At 35.2% G+C, this 18038-nt stretch overlaps 1 protein-coding gene across 7 annotated transcripts in view; it reads left to right on the top strand.

The window, feature by feature from the left end:
- The window catches only part of KCNH7 (potassium voltage-gated channel subfamily H member 7), a 209620-nt gene that overhangs the window by 104262 nt on the left and 87320 nt on the right, over positions 1 to 18038 (top strand). The gene's annotated exons all lie outside the window — the stretch shown is intronic.

Genomic DNA, 18038 nt, shown 5'->3' with positions numbered 1-18038 from the left:
ACTTTTTCGGACAACTCAATCTGTAATGCTTGCTAGACTTCCCTTTGAGCCTGAGAACTGCTGGCTTGCAGAACATGTAATGTTCCTATTCTTTTTTCTCATGTAAGATTGATTTCTACTTTCACCCACGTCTTTGGTTGCCTTACTAGTAATGATTTAGTGAAATTATTCTCTCTGCTCTTCTTGGGTGTCAAATGGCAGCACAGGGTTGAAAGGGTGTTTTAGAAGTCCATTGCAGTAGCACCACAAGATTAGCCAGACACACAGTAAACTTGAACATGGGAAAAGTAATGGTGTACTATTTCAAAAGCACATAGACTTGCATTTTCTGATGTGTAATAATGTGTTTCTTCCAAAGAGTAGGTATTCTAGAGTTCATAGTGCACTGGAGCTTTCTGACTTCAGGGTTGCTGAAGAAAAGAAAACATCCTGAGTTTTGCAGTGAGAGAACTTTCACCCCAGGCAGAACTGTTGCCCTAGTTGAGGGATGCAAATTTGGACGTTATTTACAGCTGCATTGCACAGGTACAATCTACTAAAATCAGTATTTTGCTGTTAGTCTCAGGTACACAAACATAATAAAACTGAAGGAAGCCCAAACACACAGTGCAACTACAAAATATAGTCTAATGTAAAACTGTTTGGAAAGGAGAAAATTAATGGAAAAGTTTAATGTTTAATAAATAATATTATACTTTCCCATTCAGAAGGACTGGAAACAGATATTTAGACCTGTATCAAATTAATGCATAGAGAATTATTTAGTTTCCTCAGCCATTGTAAGTTTGGGTGGTTTAGGGTTTTTTGAAACAGTACTTTGCCAATTCATTGAATTACTACATTATAAAGTATTATGGGAGATGAAGCACAATCAAAGAATCCAGCAAATAAAAAGAGGGGATAAATAAATGACAATTTACACCTGGCCCTGTAGCAATTTAGTTGTTCCCATTTAAAAGAGTCCCTCCCCCCCACCCACCCCAAAAAAAAAAAAAAAAAAAAAAAAAAAAAAAAAAAAGTTTTTACTTTTATTTGGTTTTATTTCCAAGAAAAAGTAAGAAGATCTCCTTAGATAAAGGAGAACTTTAAAGGAGAACTTTTGTCATGAAATTTCTAGATTAATCAAAAATGAAGATGAATGAAATTTCATTTCTCTCAAATGAAAATATTTCTGTAATAACTTTCAGCCAGTCTTAGCCTAGTTTGGAATCTCAAGAGAGAGATACAAAGCAATTGTGATATTGATTTTGAAAATGCACAGCATGGGTATGAGATCCTGTCTTATATTTGCACAGACCAAGAGCAACTTATTCAAGATCTATTATAACAAAAAGAAAATCAAGTCATTTGGATACTGAAATTGATTTCAGAAAACCTTGAACTCCATTAAATTTTCTGCTGCATACACACCAGTAAACTTGACTTGATATCACTTTGCCCTGGGGCACAAAGCATGACTTACTTCTGAGTTAAGGGATCCCTAAAGTTTCCTTCTATCCAGATTTATAGGACATATGGAAGGAGTTGTAAAGAGAAGCAAAGCGACAGGAGTAAGCACATGGAGCTGTATGCCGAAGTGCAGATGCTCTGCTGATCAGAGTGGCACAAAGGCATTTGGGGAGGCATGGCCACAATCCTGACTCAGAGACTGAGCCTCGCCGGGCTGTGGTGCTGCACTGAAAACAGGGAGGGCTTCACCCACCTTGAAGTCAGTGCCTGATGAAAGTATAAATGAAATATGAGGAGCAAACTCCTAACTACAATTTTTTCAAAAGTAAAAAAAAGCCAGGGCAGGAATACAAATTTGACTTCAAATTACATGTTTATATGGATGGATTTTTTTTTCCTAAACATTTTTTATATTGTCATTAATTTCTCATATTCACAAGGGGCTTAGTAAATACTTCAGTTCTGCCACTGTCATTTCAGATATTTGCACAAAGCTAAGATTTTAGGTGGAATAATAAATAATATAAACAATGTACTACACAAAGTCCAAATTGCTGATATATTCAGCAGGACACTTAAGTCAGTGGGACTTCTCACAAGCTAAAAAATTGTAATCTGTTTAAGTGTCCAGCTGAATCACAGCCAATGGGCTTCATTATACCCTTTATTGGTTTTATCACTTTGACCTTTACTGCACAGTAAATTTTGCCCTTCTTGTGGTATTTATAACATGTTCTATGGCATACTTGCAAAGGAGATTACCACAGATTTATCTACTGCAATTTGAAAAGGATGAGCTTACAATAGACTGTTATTCAGCCCACAGAAAAATACATATTGTGTATATTTAAAAATTATTACCTTAAAATAAATAGAGCATTTAAAATTGTCAGAAATTACATTAATAGAATGTAATTTACACATTTTAATTTCTTTGGTAAAGGTGACTCAATCAGCACATAAAATCTGCACAACTCATTAAATCTTAAAAAAAATAATGTAATCTCAGGCATCTAAGAAAATAAATCTGGAGTTCATCTACCTAACTTTAATGTTATGATGAAGCTACAGCATGAAGTTTTGACTGTTATTTTTTGCACTCATGTTTCTTATTATTATTTTACTGTTCTTTTTTTTTTTTTCAACTGTTCAGTCTTGCATATCATGAATAACTTATTCAATAATTCATCTAGAGTATTTAACTATAGCCTTTTAGGACCAGTTTCCCTGAGATAGATCTATAACCTGTAGAAGATAATTCAGAATACCTAAAGTTAAGTTTTGTTTCCAGTTCCTCATTATAAATGCCCTCTTGTCTTATTATGGTGAATAACTTACTGACTCTATGCAGCACTCCCAAAAAGTTAGAGCTTTGGAAGAAAAAAGAGAATCTAAAAATTCAAGCTGAACAATGCAGCTGCAAACAGGACAGTTATACAATAAAAGGCATCAGATGACCTTGACCTTTGGTTACAGTGCTTTGTGTATAGTGTGTGTGCTGTGCAGATTTTCAATATGTCTAAATTCAATGGTACCATACAGGTAAAACACTGAAGTCCTTAGAATTGCCAGACACCAATTCACATGAGTAAGTCACACATCCCTACTTTTTATGAAGTTCAATAGAAGCAGAAATCTAAAGTGGAGATGCTTGGAAAATACTAGTAAGTATTGCTCAGTTGCTAAGGGTCATCATTTTAACAAGCTGAAAGACAACCAATGTCTAGACTTATTAAACTTCCAAATCAACGAGGTTTAAATTCAACAAATAGATTATCATGAGATAAATATGCTTTGACTTATATTTGACAGGTTTCTGCTGAAAGGATATTTTCAAGACTGGATTGATTATGATGTAGCATCAACCTTTTTTGTTCTTGATTATTAGCCAGGATTTCATTACAATTTAGCCCACAAATAAAAAAACATAATTATAAGCAGAATTCATTTCTCATACAGATACCTAAACAAACTATTAAAGTTGTCTGAAGAGCCACCACATGGAACAGGCAGAAAGTGGGCTGCTGCTGTGAATCATCTTTTAGTATTATGAACTCCGTTTGCACCATATCTGTAGCACATTATGTCTTAAGCAAGTTACTGTAAGACATTTGAAAGAGATGTCCGAGGAAGGCTGATGACTGTTACAGGAAACTGAAAGTCAAGATGACAAACAAAAGACCTTAAACTCTGAGTCTTATTCATTCTTTTTCCTACAAAAAGGTTCATGTGGGGTAAATGTGCCAGTCTCCCACAAGAGTATATGAGGCAGAGCACAGTCTTTCTGTCAGCAAAAACCAAAGTTTCATCTTCCAGGAAATGTTAGAAAATATATTTCAGGAAAAATTGTATTCATTTGCAAAAATATTAATTTGGGTTTTAAGTGATTTTGCCCCAGAAAATTCTCTATTCCATCTACATTTTTCCTTTCTTCTGTTGTCCCAGTAGTAAATCAGAAGTCAAAACTGTGTGTGTTGTGTAGTAAATTTGACATGAGATGCTAAGGGTTCTACAGCCTAATAGGCTCTCTTAGGAAGCATGCATATGTGACAGAAAGGAAAAACAGCAGGCAGAACACCTCCTGGAGGAGAGCCTGAGTCAACAGCTGCAGGGTTTGCAGAGACAGGACTTTGGAACTGCACATTTTCCTTAAGTGGATTGAGCCTGGATGTGTGCTGTGAACTAGATGCCGCCCAGAAGCAGTTGATAAGAAAAGCACAATTTTTCAACTTGAAAAACAAAGCTGGCAACATAAAATCAGGATAAGCAAGGTGAAACACTATGTGAAGACTTCCAGAAGTCCAGCCCTTTCAAGAAGGATACCTTTCTGAAACCACCTCCATTTAGTGTTTAGCACATGAAAACTTCATTCTTATGTCCGTTAATGGTCCTTCTCAAAATTACTGTTTACCACTGACTTTTTTTTCCCTCTGTAGGATTTGCATTTCTTCCTAAGAAAAAGTAATGCTTTGCTAGTAAACTATTTAGATTTACATACCCAACTTGGAAATTGCTTACTATTTTTCTATCAAAAACACCCCTTTTTAAAGTTCTTCTGGGTTACATTTAATCTGTTTTGCCCAAAGCAAATTAGGCAAATACCTTCCATCCTGTCCATTAGAAGCAGAAGGGTTACAGTGTGTGCGCAAACACACACAGACACACACACACACACACACACACAGAGCATGCACACGCCCACACAGGCAGGAAGTCACATAAGTATTTAAGTAAGCATTGAGTCCTCAGCCGTGTCCTAGGGCCAAAGTCCAGCAACTTGTGGGAGGGCACCATGCCAACCTAACAGATGGACATACATATGGGTAGTCAGGACATCATGTGAAGCCATCGAGTATGGATACTAAGGGCATGATTCCAGCCTAAGAACATGAGCTTTCTGTGAAGGTTAGGGGATGTTAAGCTGGATTTACTTTCAAAAATAAAGAATAAATTCCACTGCCATGTCCAGGAACAGTTATGCTCTTAGTTAATCAGGTGGAGTTGTTAGTAGATAAAAAGAGCTTTTATTCTAAAAGAATTATTTCAAAGGAAAGTTTTAACATTTCATAAGGGAGGTTTCATTTTGAAAGATAAATATGTATTATTTGTGGGAAGATGTAGTTAATGATAATGATTTTGCACTGGCAGTGCTTTCATCCTGCATCACCATCTGTCCTGTGCCTTTTTCCTAAAGGAGACAGGAAACTGTTATTTGAGCAATGAATCGCAGACGGTCAAACACATTCTCCAGCAACCATTATTGGGAGGGTCAGTGTTGGGAACCACTGCCCTTTGCTGATGAGGAGAGAATGAGGAAAACAGAAGCACAGCACCTCCGCACACGTTGCCCTGGCGGGTACTGACTTAGCACTGCTGATGCATCTGAGTGAAAAATAGGCATGTGCATCCACAGCCATCTGCTGCTATGTCCATCAGCAGGATAGAGGAAGAGATTAGGAATAATGCTTTAGAATTTAATCCAGTGCTACACCACAATTAGAAAAGGATGTGCCAAAACATGCTCAAATGGGATCCCATGGAATCACTGAATCATAGAATATGCTGCGTAGCAAGGGACCCATCAGGATCATCAACTCCAGTTGAGTTTTGACCACACAAAATGTCTCTCTACAGTGGCAAGTAGCCTCTCTGTATTCTTCTCATATCTCTTGGCCTTGCTTCCACTCGAATCCCACCTCTTACTAAGATCAGACATTGAAATCTGACAAAATCATGAACAGCTTTTGAAATTTTACCATTTGACTAAGGAAAGCACATGAAATTTTAATCCCAAGTAGAGGAAGGACACAGAGGCAGCATCTTGGTTTGTGAAGCACTGTGTATTCAGAGGAAAGAAGCACTGAATTCTTCCTTGATTAAAATGAGATATTGAGAAAAAACATTAGAACTTTTTGCATAGATGGTTTTGTTGAATTAAAAGAACCTGTCTGTTTCTTCCAGTCTTGATTTAAAAACGCAAAGAGAGACATAACCACTGCTTCCTCTGATCCTCTGTATCCAGAGGATCCAGCTTGAATTATCTGCTTTAACTTCCAGACATTCCGGTTCTTTCTGCTAGACTCAACAGCTCTTTAGTATTCAGCACTCCTGACATGAAGTTACTGATTGTAATGCAAGTCACTTCTCAAACCACTTTTCACTGAACAACAAAGATTGACATCTTAAAGATGTCAGTAGCACCATTCTGAAGAATGCTATTCCTCTGGTCATTTTTATGCCCCCTTCCATTTTTCAATGGACTTTAAGAATTCAGATGCCAAAAAATGTATGCACCAATCCATTTTTAGTCCCCTAAGTGCCATATATAGGGAAAGGCTGGCTTCTTAGTCTATTTCTTTATTCAGGCTCTGTGCACTATTCTTACATATTATCCTCTTATTTCTTTGTGAGACAGTACATTCCAAGATATAGCTATCTTTTATTTTCATTTCAACCTACATGCCCTGGTTCTTTAACTGTCTGACTAAATCTACCATTTCATAATGCATTTTTTTTTTTGCATTTTATGTCCCACTTTTAGAATAATTTAAGTGCTTCTATTTTGACTCATTAGTACATCATTAGCCATTTCACATCTGGTTTATGAAGCATCGATGCATTTCATAGAAGGATTTTATATTTTCTTCACATCTTTTCAACGCAAATTAATGCTAGTGTGGTCATTTCTGTGGACTTTCACTAGAAACTGGCACTGAATTGTCATTGTCCTTTAATGATTATTCAGAAGCTCTCAGACAATTTGTAAACCATGTAATGAGCTTTTTTACAATTATAGTTCTATTACTTTATTAGAATATTGCATAAAAATCAGTACTACCTTACAAATGCATATGTCTATAATGACTACTTGGTTGGGGTTTTTATGCAAAGAATATAAATATAAATTAGATTTCTTGTCCATTAATAATGTCTGCATTACCACACTGAGTGATATTAATTACATTCCTGTCAGGTATTCTTTATGAAATTAATCTAACATCACAGGTTTCCTTATTTTGCTTACAACTGATGTCAGTCTCACTACCATACAGTAATTTCATTGCCACTGTATCCCTTTTATGGATGTTGGCACAATCATAGATCCAGAAAGTCTTAGGTTGGAAAGGACCTTAAAGGGCCTCTCTTTCCAATCCCCCTGACATGGGCAAGGGCACCTTCCACTGGAACAGCTTACTCAGAGCCCCATCCAGCCTGGCCTTGAACACCCCAGGGATGGGGCATCCACAGCTTCTCTGGGCAACCTCTTACAGAACCTCAGCACACTCACAGTAAAGAATTTCCTCCTATTGCTGGAGCCATTTTTTTGCTTCTTGTTTTCACTAATGAGAGTATTCACTTACTCTCATTAGTCACCTTAGTTGTCACATTCCTCTGTCCAGTTGAGGTGGACCTCAGTTTCCATACCTCTCAGTTTCCAAAGATGTATATTTACTTCCTCTATTCTCCATTCACTACGTAGCATTTAATCCCTATTTGTTACCCTTACTTTTCCACTCAGTGCAGATGAACTTGCTAGGATCTCCAGCACCTTTGAATTGCTACTCTTTAGTTATTTAACATTCTTATTAAGAATTACAAATTTTCATTCATGTATTTGTCTGATTTGTCCTCCCAATTATTTCTGCTTGCATTTTTCTCAACCATAGAAAATTACCCATTTAGAAGGACCACTATTTTGCTGCTTGAGATTGTTCTTTGTTTGTCTAAACTGATTGCAATCAGGTCATGAAAACCACCCCTCAGGCAACCATGAATTTCTAGTCCAGTGAGTTATTCATATTTATCAGTTCTAATGAGAACTTGAATTAAAAATGCGTTATGTTTGGCTTGGAAATTTTGCACCAGGAAACAGATTCTTTTTCTTTTTATCAGAAGTTTAATATTTTGCTGGTGTGTTTGACAAACCTTCTGTACATAAACCTCCCACCACATTTATTAATATACATTCAAAATCCCATGATTTTGTGTTGGAAAGAACTCCCAAATACCACTCCTTTTTTTTTGTCCTGGAAGGTTACTTCTATTTGTTTTATGATCCAAGTAGCTTGACTACTTCCACCAGCTTTCACAGTTGACTTTCCCACTGAAGAGGGAAAGTTTCTACGTCATTGTCCCTGTTATCAAAACCTTATTATAGTACTGCATGCAACAAGAATTCCTCATTTTGTGTCTAGCCATTCCTCCCCTTTAGGTACATTTTTCTGGATTACAGTAAAGCACTGTAAGGCAAACAATCTAGCCCTGTATATGATGACTTTTTTTTTTTTTTTTACAAGCTTGGGGTTGTGTATTTCAAGCTGCTCATGATCAATTATCTTAGAAAATATCAGGAAAGATATGTTTCCATAAGTATGATTTTCCAATAAGAAAAGCACCTATATTTAGAAAATGGTACTCCTTCCACTTCGCCAATGGAACTGAATGTACATTGCACTTGTGAAAATTTGCAGGAATGACAGCATTTCCCTTTTGCCTCAGGGGATTTGCTGTTATCTGTTTTTCTGTATCACCCTTCATACTTTATGGCCATTTAATGACTTCTTTCTGATATATTTTAATAACTGTATCACAAAAAACCCATACTCTCCCTGAAATGGCAGTGTCAGTGAGGACAGAATCTGGATCACTCTTTTACTTCATATTGTATCTGGACCAGTACCTTGAATAAATGAAACAAATTACAAAATGAAGTTCTGGGGGTGTTTTGTGAGTTTCGTTTTGTGGTTTGGTGTTGGTTTTGTTTGGTTTTTTTTCTGTTCCATTATTCTTTACAAGGTTATTCAGTTAGTTCTTAAAATAGTTTATGTAGTTTAATTTGGGAAAATAAATGAGATTACTTTAACAAAAAAGTCTTAGTCTGCACATTTTCTGCAAGATGGGCAATATTCAACAAACCTGAGATCCCTTTTCTCATGAACATAATAAGACATTTCTCAGTTGAATGCCCAGAGGTGCATAGCTTTTAATGAGGGTTTAGAAAAGAATACCTAGGAGGAAAAAAAAAGAACTAGAGAGATGGAAATAGAGAAAAATTGAGGAGGAAAAGTAAAGAAAAAAGACATCTTTAATTTTAGCACATGTAATTAAATATTTGCTAACTCTTGGCCAGCTAACTAAAAATAAGATATTAGAACCATTATTTCTCACCTCATTGTTTTTGCAAAGATTTATCTCTATTTTTAAATTTGAATTATCACAAAATGTATTTAAACAGACATTGGGATTCTACAATTCTTTATTTTTCTGTTAAAAAATGTGAGAGAAAGTGTGTCCTACCAATGTTTTTCACCCTCAACTATACCTCTGGTATTTGTTTGGTGCAATGCTTTAAATAAGCTTACTGAAAATGTAAATGAAAAAAAAAAAATCAAAGAATTTTCCTAATGAAATCCAGTTGTTTTTAAAGCTATTTTAATTGCACATAATTCTGCTAAATTAATGCAATTCATACTATGATCTTCCCTAAATAAAATTCTCTGTCTTGACAAAGGCTGAAAAATGATTGAAAATTGCTTAAACTAATAAAAATGTCTGCTGGTACCACTAAAAACATAGTGCTACATTTTTGTTATTTGAGCTAAGTTATTATATTTTTTTCACCCACCGCTTCAATTTTAGAAATGAATCTAATCTTTCATCACTGACCCTTCTCGGGTTGTACTAACCAAAGTCCAATGACATTGCACTTCAGTAATTTTTTTATTACTGTCCCACATTGGGATGCTTTATGTTTTAAGATATTACATTCTGAGTTCTCTTTTGTTAATAGACAGAAAACTCTAGTCAAGCATATCCACATTGCAGTATCTAAAAAAAAAAAAATCTCTTCTTTTAAAATGGTTTCAGTTCAAATGTATCACACAGTTGAGCAAACGGGATTTACTATTTGCAGTTAATCCTGAAAATTACTTCTTAATATATTTTCAGTAAAATGCAAATTTAAAAATATTTATGTCATGGGAATGCAATGTAGAAAAAAATATCTTTTTAATATTGTCCTTTAAAAAGAATAAATAATTATTTTTTTAAATTTCTCAGTGAAATATTTCAGTTTCTTTCTTTCTGAAATAGAACTGTTGTTTACAATGTTTCCCTGTTAAAATCTTCAGTTATGAAATTCATCAAGTGTAGTATATCTGGCATTCACTATAACTATACTGCAAGTGTCTGCAAAAGAAGTATTTATACTAAGCAAATAAAACAAGAAGCATTGGATTTGCTACTTTCACATAGTCTGCACCATATACAACACAAAAGAATGAAAAATCTTCCTCAGTTATTTGACAATTGATTTGCAAAGGGTTTACAGGCTTATCAATTAAGTTCTTTTTATAGATGTACCCCTTTGTGCAATCTGCCCTGACCTTCCATGTCTGTCTTAGCATCAGGTAATACAGTGTGCAATGCACTCAGGAACCTTGCATAGGGGCAAGGATCTGGACCCAGTTGAAAATGTTCAACTGCATATGCAGAGGCAGAAATATCCCCTTTATCAAGTCAGAGACATTGCTTTTCAGAAGTAACACTATTTGCTACATACTTATGGAAGAAAAAGACAACATGGTAGAGATTTTAGACTAAGTTTAGGGCCTGAACAATTCCAGGTAACACTCATGTTTGAGCATACCATCTTTCCAAACTGACAGTAATGAGAACCTATCCAGAAAACAATTTCAGATCCAGCTTTCCCCCCACTATGTATGTACAAGAGTGTACCTCTGAGAAAGATCAGCTTGAGTGTTCACGACTATCAGAACCAGGCCTCCTGACCAGTCTGTGCTTTTGACAAAATCCCTCTGATGAAATTCAAATGTAGTTTTAAGGTGAGCAGAGTCAGGAAGAAAGCCTATCTTGCAATTCCTGGCCCAGCTGTGGTGCCAGTAGAATTATTCTACAGGCAGCCTGGAACCTAAATCTTTAACCCTCCATGTACAGTTTTCAACATTTTTCACTCTATGTTTTTTTTTTTAATTGGTCTTTTCTTTATGAATATGTCACTGCTTGTTTATTTTTCACTTAATTTCATTTTTCTTTCCTTGCCAAATCTGTATCTTCTGTACATGTTTATAGATGCTTAAACAACAAAGCAGGAAATTTTCCACCCATACAAAACATTTTGAGCATTTCAATTAATCACCATAGCTTATTAGTGTAGGTGTAGATATTATAATTAGGATGTTAGCAATAATTTTAGCAATACAGTAGCCTAAGAAATGCTGGAATGAGCATTTGAACTGCATTTATCTGCCAATTTAATTATATTACAAATGGGATTAAAAAGAGAGGAAATGAGATATTCATATTTGCCAGTCCAGTAATGAACATGTCCACAGATTCCAGAGGGCAATTTTTTTCTTAGCTTGTTACTTTAAAATTTCTTCCCTCACCTTTAAACTGTGTAAGTTAATACCTTACAAAACCTAAGTGGTTTTATAAATCCAATCTTAATATCAGCAACAATTTTAGTGACAGAATGAATATTTGCTAAGGAGGGTGGAGTAAAATGTCAAAGAAAGTAGGTCTCATTTAATCACTATAAGGTCCCTAATAAATGTCAGCCAAATATATTCTTGTTTCTACTCATCCCCCTTAAACATAGCTATTCAATTGAAAAGGGATATAATACATTTCAATCTACCTTCTACTTTTAATTGTTCTCTGCATTAAGTCTTTCAGAATAGGCAATCACAGAGATATAGGAAACATGTGAGTTTCTCGTCCTTGCCACTCATGGTGGCTTATTTTCAGTCAGACAGAATTGGAAAATGGTAACATAAAGACACAGCTCAGAAGATACAGGTAAAAGTTAAAGAGAATTGCATAACCCATTGCCCAAAGTTCCATATGGAAATTTATGAGACACAGTTTAATAGTGTGGGACTGTTATCTACTAATTCAATTGTGAAAATGGGATCAAGAGTTTCTTTGAGTTATCCTTAATTTCTTCATTAATTTTTAATGCTGGTTTGATTAAAACCCTTTTCATGTCTCAGTCTTAGCACCTTTAGAAGAAAGTAAAATTATCCCAGTACCACCAATTAAACACCTTTAGAAGAAAGTAAAATTATACCAGGATCACCAATTATCAGTATATACTATATATATATGCCAGTAATATAAATTTTTTTTTTTTTTTTTTTTTTTTACACCAGTACCACCATTATACCAGTACTACCAATTGAAGGTAGCAACAGAAACAATTACACTGAAAACTGGGATTCCCAGAATAGATGCTTTTTGTGGCCATCAATGTAATCATCTTTAGTCTAAGCATCAAGTTTTCTCCTATTCCTTAAGGGTGCAGCTACATAACAAATGCAGGGCAGGAAAGAAAGGAACATCCAAAGGTAATTCTTTCCTATAAGCCAAACTTTTGATGAAATTTAAATAGCATGTTTACAAATCAGATTTCTCCAAAGGTCTGAATAAATTACACCAATTGCAAAGATGCAAAAAGCTGCAGGTACAAACAGAAGTGTATGTCAAGTATTTTTTCCATGGGGTTGTTACTGAGTTGAGCAAGTAATTATGTGGTATCTGTCTCCAGAAACATGGTTCTACAAAGTACTGGGAAATATTCTCAGGGCAGATTCAGTCCTTCTTCCACTCATTTGTATTATATAAAGAAGACTAAGTTATGAAAATCTGTTAATAAATCTTAGTTTTAGTTAACAGATAAATAGGTTTGTAAAGTTATTTGCTGCTAAAGGAACCCTTTAGCATAAAACCATGTGAAATTTTGCATGACTCTTTTCAACACAGCATTACAGAAATAGACTTCTTAACACGATTTTAGAAGGAACGTAAAACTATGCAGTGTTTAAAATAATATTCCTTCTGACATACTGCATTGTTCCTGGCTTATGCTAGAATAGAAACAGAAAGAATTGGATTTTCAGTCCTTGATTTGGTCATGTTGAGACCCCACATCACAATACACATCATGCCTCAGTATTTGACAAACTGGCTTTGCTTGAATATTCAATACATGTCCCCAGTGCAATTGTCCCTAAATGCCAACTAAACATCACCTAACACAGTGTTTGCTTAGAGTGGACTTCAAAGTGGGGGTAAATAGGCTCCTGAATTTCAAACATAAAAGAAAGGACTTTCTTCACAGATAAGTCACAAAGACCACACAAAGCAGAGCAAATATTCCCTGGGCACTGTTTTTCTTTCAATTTCTTTTTCTTTGTCTGTAACCTTCAAGAATACATGCCTTGCTATACTGGTGTCATTAATAAATTACAACCAGTCAATTTCAGGTGTCATTCTTTTTCATCATTCACAATATTTGTTTTCTAAAAAAAGTTGTTAAAATTTTTTTACTAGAATCTTGAAAACACATAGGAAAAACAAAGGTTTTGGCTTATTTCCATTCCTTTTTTAAAAATTTGGCTGAAAATAGCTATGGAACAACAGAGACTAAAGCCAGAATTACATCTCACACAAAGCTGTATAAAATATGAATATTCTCCCAATTCTTAGGGCATTTCAGGAATGTAGAAGTCTTAGCAGCTCTGTGCAAGCAACAGCTTTATTTCACAAGATATTGTATCCCCCTTCCCACCTTGCCTTCCAAGTAATTCCTCTACCGCACAGTTCCTGTGACTCTTCCTCACTCCATATTAAAAGCATGTCTATGTCCTGTATCTGCCAGCATTTTATGATAAAGTGGATTATAAATAGCAGTTTAGGCCAGAGAACAAGACTTTCATTAGGACCATTTCATATGGTCCTAAGGGGCTTGTTACTACTTGTATCCTGAGCATGGTGGATAAAGCTCCCCGTCTCAGCCTTCCTGAATGTCTGCACAAAGCGGGACATTATCTCCATTTCCAAGACTAGCACATAAATTTAATTTCATTAAATTCCCTTTATGTTCCACCTGGTAAAGTACTACACCTTTCCAAGACTGTTCCCACGCTGAAAGAAGTGAAAAGTGATGGGGGTTTTTGGCCATTAGGAAGGAAGAAGATATTGAATTTATGAAGTTTAGGAGTCAGTAGAAAGCCATGCTTTGGCTCTTCATCCCAAAGATGAAGATTACATGATGAACAGGCAAAGATAGAAAAGGTTTTCTCGTCTTCCACATTAATTCTTCCTCAGATTAACTCTTCTTTTCTCCAGAGAAATTCTTATTAACATTGGGCAATCCCCATAAGCCATGCTATGATGAAAGGACAAATAAGGCTATAAACACAGACATAGGATAACAAAATAAGATTGGTTATGTTTTGGAATACATAGCATTCTTTGCATTCACAGAAGTCAGCTCTTGCTTAACAGAGAAATATTAAGTTTCTGTGCATTATAATAGTGATCACACTCTAATAATTTCACAGTAACTAGTCAAAAAGAATCTATGAAACCAACATTTCACTTCATTACTAACAAAACAGGAACTATGTGGACTTTTCTGTGCCCCATTTCAGTAAAATGGTGATAGAATTAAGACTAAGCTTAATATACAATTGAATATGAAATATATTTAATTGCATTTCTACTATAATTGGTAGTTTTGAGTTTATTCCTCTGAGAGAAGGCATTTTGAGCATTTGTTTTGATGACAAAGTGAGAATCCTGCTAAGGGAAGTGGAGGGTATTTATTTCTAAAATAAAAATAGTGTTTATTTTATAGAAGTGCAAAGAATATCCAGGGTCTTTCTCTTGTCTCTGTATTACCATAAAATTGTAGTACTGCAAACATGTTTAATTCAGAGCTGTCTGAAAAACAGCAAACAGGACAGTCAAGATCTGGAAATGTAGAGTATTTCTGCCTCTATTTTTTGACTGTCTCTGGTCTTGTTCTAGTAGGCAAGCTGTTGTTGGCTCTTTCTTTGTTATGTTTTGATTTATTCTTTGTTATCTTCAATTTTCAATGAGCAGAAGAGGCTATGGATCGTAGAGATACCTACACTGGACTACGTGTAGGCCAGAGAAGTAAAAATTATCACAATCCTAGGAAACTTAGGTATGAGGTCACTCTACCCAGAAATTTTTACATGTGTGTGGAAGATATGTCCAATATTTTTCTTTCTATAGCCTTAGCCGGTTGTTTACAGCAGCTCTAGTAACAAAAAATATCTGAGAAGTCATAAATTCTCTGGCACAGGAAGCCAAGATTGGTTCCAAAATATACTGAAACCAGTCTCTGCCTTCTGAAGTCTGTCCTCAAATTTGTACTGTGTGCGGGAGTCTAGATTTTTAAATGGTGAAATGCAGATAAAAACTCTAAAACCTATTCAGGGTAAGAGGGTTCCAGAGACATCTTGTAGAACTATGATAAATTTTGAAAGGCTCTTGTTGTGTGAACCATGGCAATTCTGCAGAATTAAGACAATTACCTAAATGCCTCATTTTTCAGGGATCCTTTGAGCTTGGCATATAAAATGGCCTGCGAAGATTTTGTTCCCAGGAAGGCTGAATCAAATTAGTTGTTTGGGATTTGTCATTTTTCAAAGTTTACTGGTCAGAGTTTTTCATATAAGAATTTGGAGTGTTGAATCACTTCACTGTTGTATCAGCTGCCTTGTCCTCTCCAAATTGTTCATAAGTGGAACTGTCACAGTTTTAATAAATGAATGCAGTTGCATCTAGAAAATGCAGTCTGATAAAAATCTGCCCAAAAATCTTCCATACAATATCACTGGAAAGGTAAAAAATGTTTATGAACCAGATTAATTGGCTTGATGTTCCTGCCTTGTACTGATCTTCTGAAGCAAGTCAGCTTTAAACACTGTGCAGACAGATAGTTAAATAGGTTTTCCTTTATCCTAATTGCTCAAATGGTGCAATAGATGCTTATATAACCCTACTATATCTAGTTGTTGTTTCTTAACTATTTATTTTCACTTGTGTATGTATTGTAGCAGTTACTTGTTTCACACAAGGCTGTGTGGTCTTGTGAAATCATACTATTTAATGCATAATACATAACCATTGCATATGTATCATATCCACACAGAAAATAGGGGAGTGAAATCTGTTCTTCCTAATGGATATTTTTCCACTAATTTAACTAGATGAAAAAGTGGGCTTAACAATGTCTTAAATAAAAGAAAACAAGTTCCTATAACCATGGAATTCAAGCTGACAAGAAACTGTCCAACTTGTCTTCTATCATCTCAAATGATGATAACAAGAGAACAAAACAGGTATATTTCATGATATACTCAGTAGTAATGAGAAAATTCAGATATATTGCTGGATATTGGATTTATTAATTATAAAAGTATTATTTTCTTACTTGTTCTCATTAAATCATCCACTTGCCTGGTGCTGTTAGATAAGAAATGCAAATTCCAAAAACTACATTACCATTTTTATTGCTCATCAGAAGCATGTCTTACTTTTGAAATATTCAGCATAGAGACAAAACAGGAAAAACATGCTGAGTGCAATGAAGAGCAGTGGGATGCCAGAGTGCAAATACTGAATAAGACTGTTTGTAAACAAGCTTTTTATTATTATCTCTTTATTGCTATAAACTCTAACAACTCAAAACTTATCTTTTGAATTTGCCAATGTTACTTCTTTGTATTTCTTTTTTAATTTGCCTGTTATTTCTTTGTATCTCTTCTTTCGAAATTATACTAGACTATTCCTTGCTATTTAGAATTTTGTATTTCCTTATTGTCCCTTCAATAGAGCTAGATACCATGAAGTGCATAGCAGATAGCAGTGTCTGTATTAAAGACAAACACTAACATTGTCAAAAGAGACTGCGACTGTCATTATACTTTGGTTAACTTGCAGCATTCCACTTTCAGTCACACAAAAAAAGAGTAAATATTCCTTTCCTCTTAAAAAGCCTGGTTTTCTTGGAAAAATTCAGACTAATGAACTACAGTAGAATTGGCTAGTCTGTGGTGCATTTGGTCTTCAAAGGAACCATGCTAAATTAAACCACACATGAACCTTTCCTACTTTTTGTTCCTGAAATATGTCTATAAACAGCTTAGATTTTCAGTCTTCTTCTCTTTTTGCCATGTTCTTAAGCTGTGGACTGTTAAACAACTCCTGCATCTCCCCAGAGATGCAAATCCCTAGCTCCAGTACAAATGAGGTTTGTAAATTCTTGAGGGTGGAATGTTCTACACAAATGGGAAATAGTGTCATTACTTATAGCACTGTGGGAAGCATTTCAAAAGCTGGAACACCCTTGCCTTCAAAAGCAGAAACTTTTCAAAGAAGCATCCTCATCATCATCCTTTGCAAACACTGGTAAATATTTGATCCACTGAAGTTCAGTGTTATTCAAAGTCATGCATGCCTCAGCCGAGTCCCACTTCCAGATATTGGGGGATACTTGCTCAACCTATAACTCTTCATGTCAAAACCATCCATATAATTTCTTTCCAAGTAAATCAATAAATACAATTTTGACTTTTTGAACTCAGTATGTATTTTATTTGTTAACTAAAAACACAAAGATTATTCTAAATTCTCTCCAACCCCTTTGTTTAACCAGTCTATGTTGCAATGGTCGGCCTGCAGCACTTCTATTTTTAGCTCTAATGGAACAGTCTTATATTGCTTATTTTCTGTTTACTAAAGACATTGAGCTTGTAACCATGGAAACTGTGGCAAGTGCCACAGCTTAACTGTTTTATTAAATGGATGGAACTTACAGCTGCAAAATTTGAAAGGCCAGCATGTCAATGTTATACATAACTCGAATTGCCATATATATGCCACACTATAGCAAGTACTACATTAAATATTAGAGGCCACAATCTGGTCTTGGTTGCAAAGATTTAATTGTACTATATCTTTCCTCAATGGAAACAAACAAACAAAAAATATTCCTGTACAATCTAGATCAAGATCTGTTTTTGTCAAACTGCACAGGCTGTCAAGTTTCAGTGATTACTGCTTTTGAGCGCCTAAACTGCAGATGATGTACATTAAACCAGTCCCTCATTATCATGGAAAGACCCCGTCTCACAGATGTGTCTGCACGAAATTTTTAGCATATTATTGCTTTCAGCAATCACATTATTTTTGGAACCACTGTGTTCTGTAACATTAATAGAAAGAATTAAATCAAAACTAATGACCTTGTC

Source organism: Taeniopygia guttata, chromosome 7 (assembly GCF_048771995.1).
Source record: "Taeniopygia guttata chromosome 7, bTaeGut7.mat, whole genome shotgun sequence".
NCBI classification, from domain to species: domain Eukaryota; kingdom Metazoa; phylum Chordata; class Aves; order Passeriformes; family Estrildidae; genus Taeniopygia; species Taeniopygia guttata.
The sequence above is the reverse complement of the archived record's forward strand: the minus strand, read 5'-3'. Positions and strand labels throughout refer to the sequence as shown.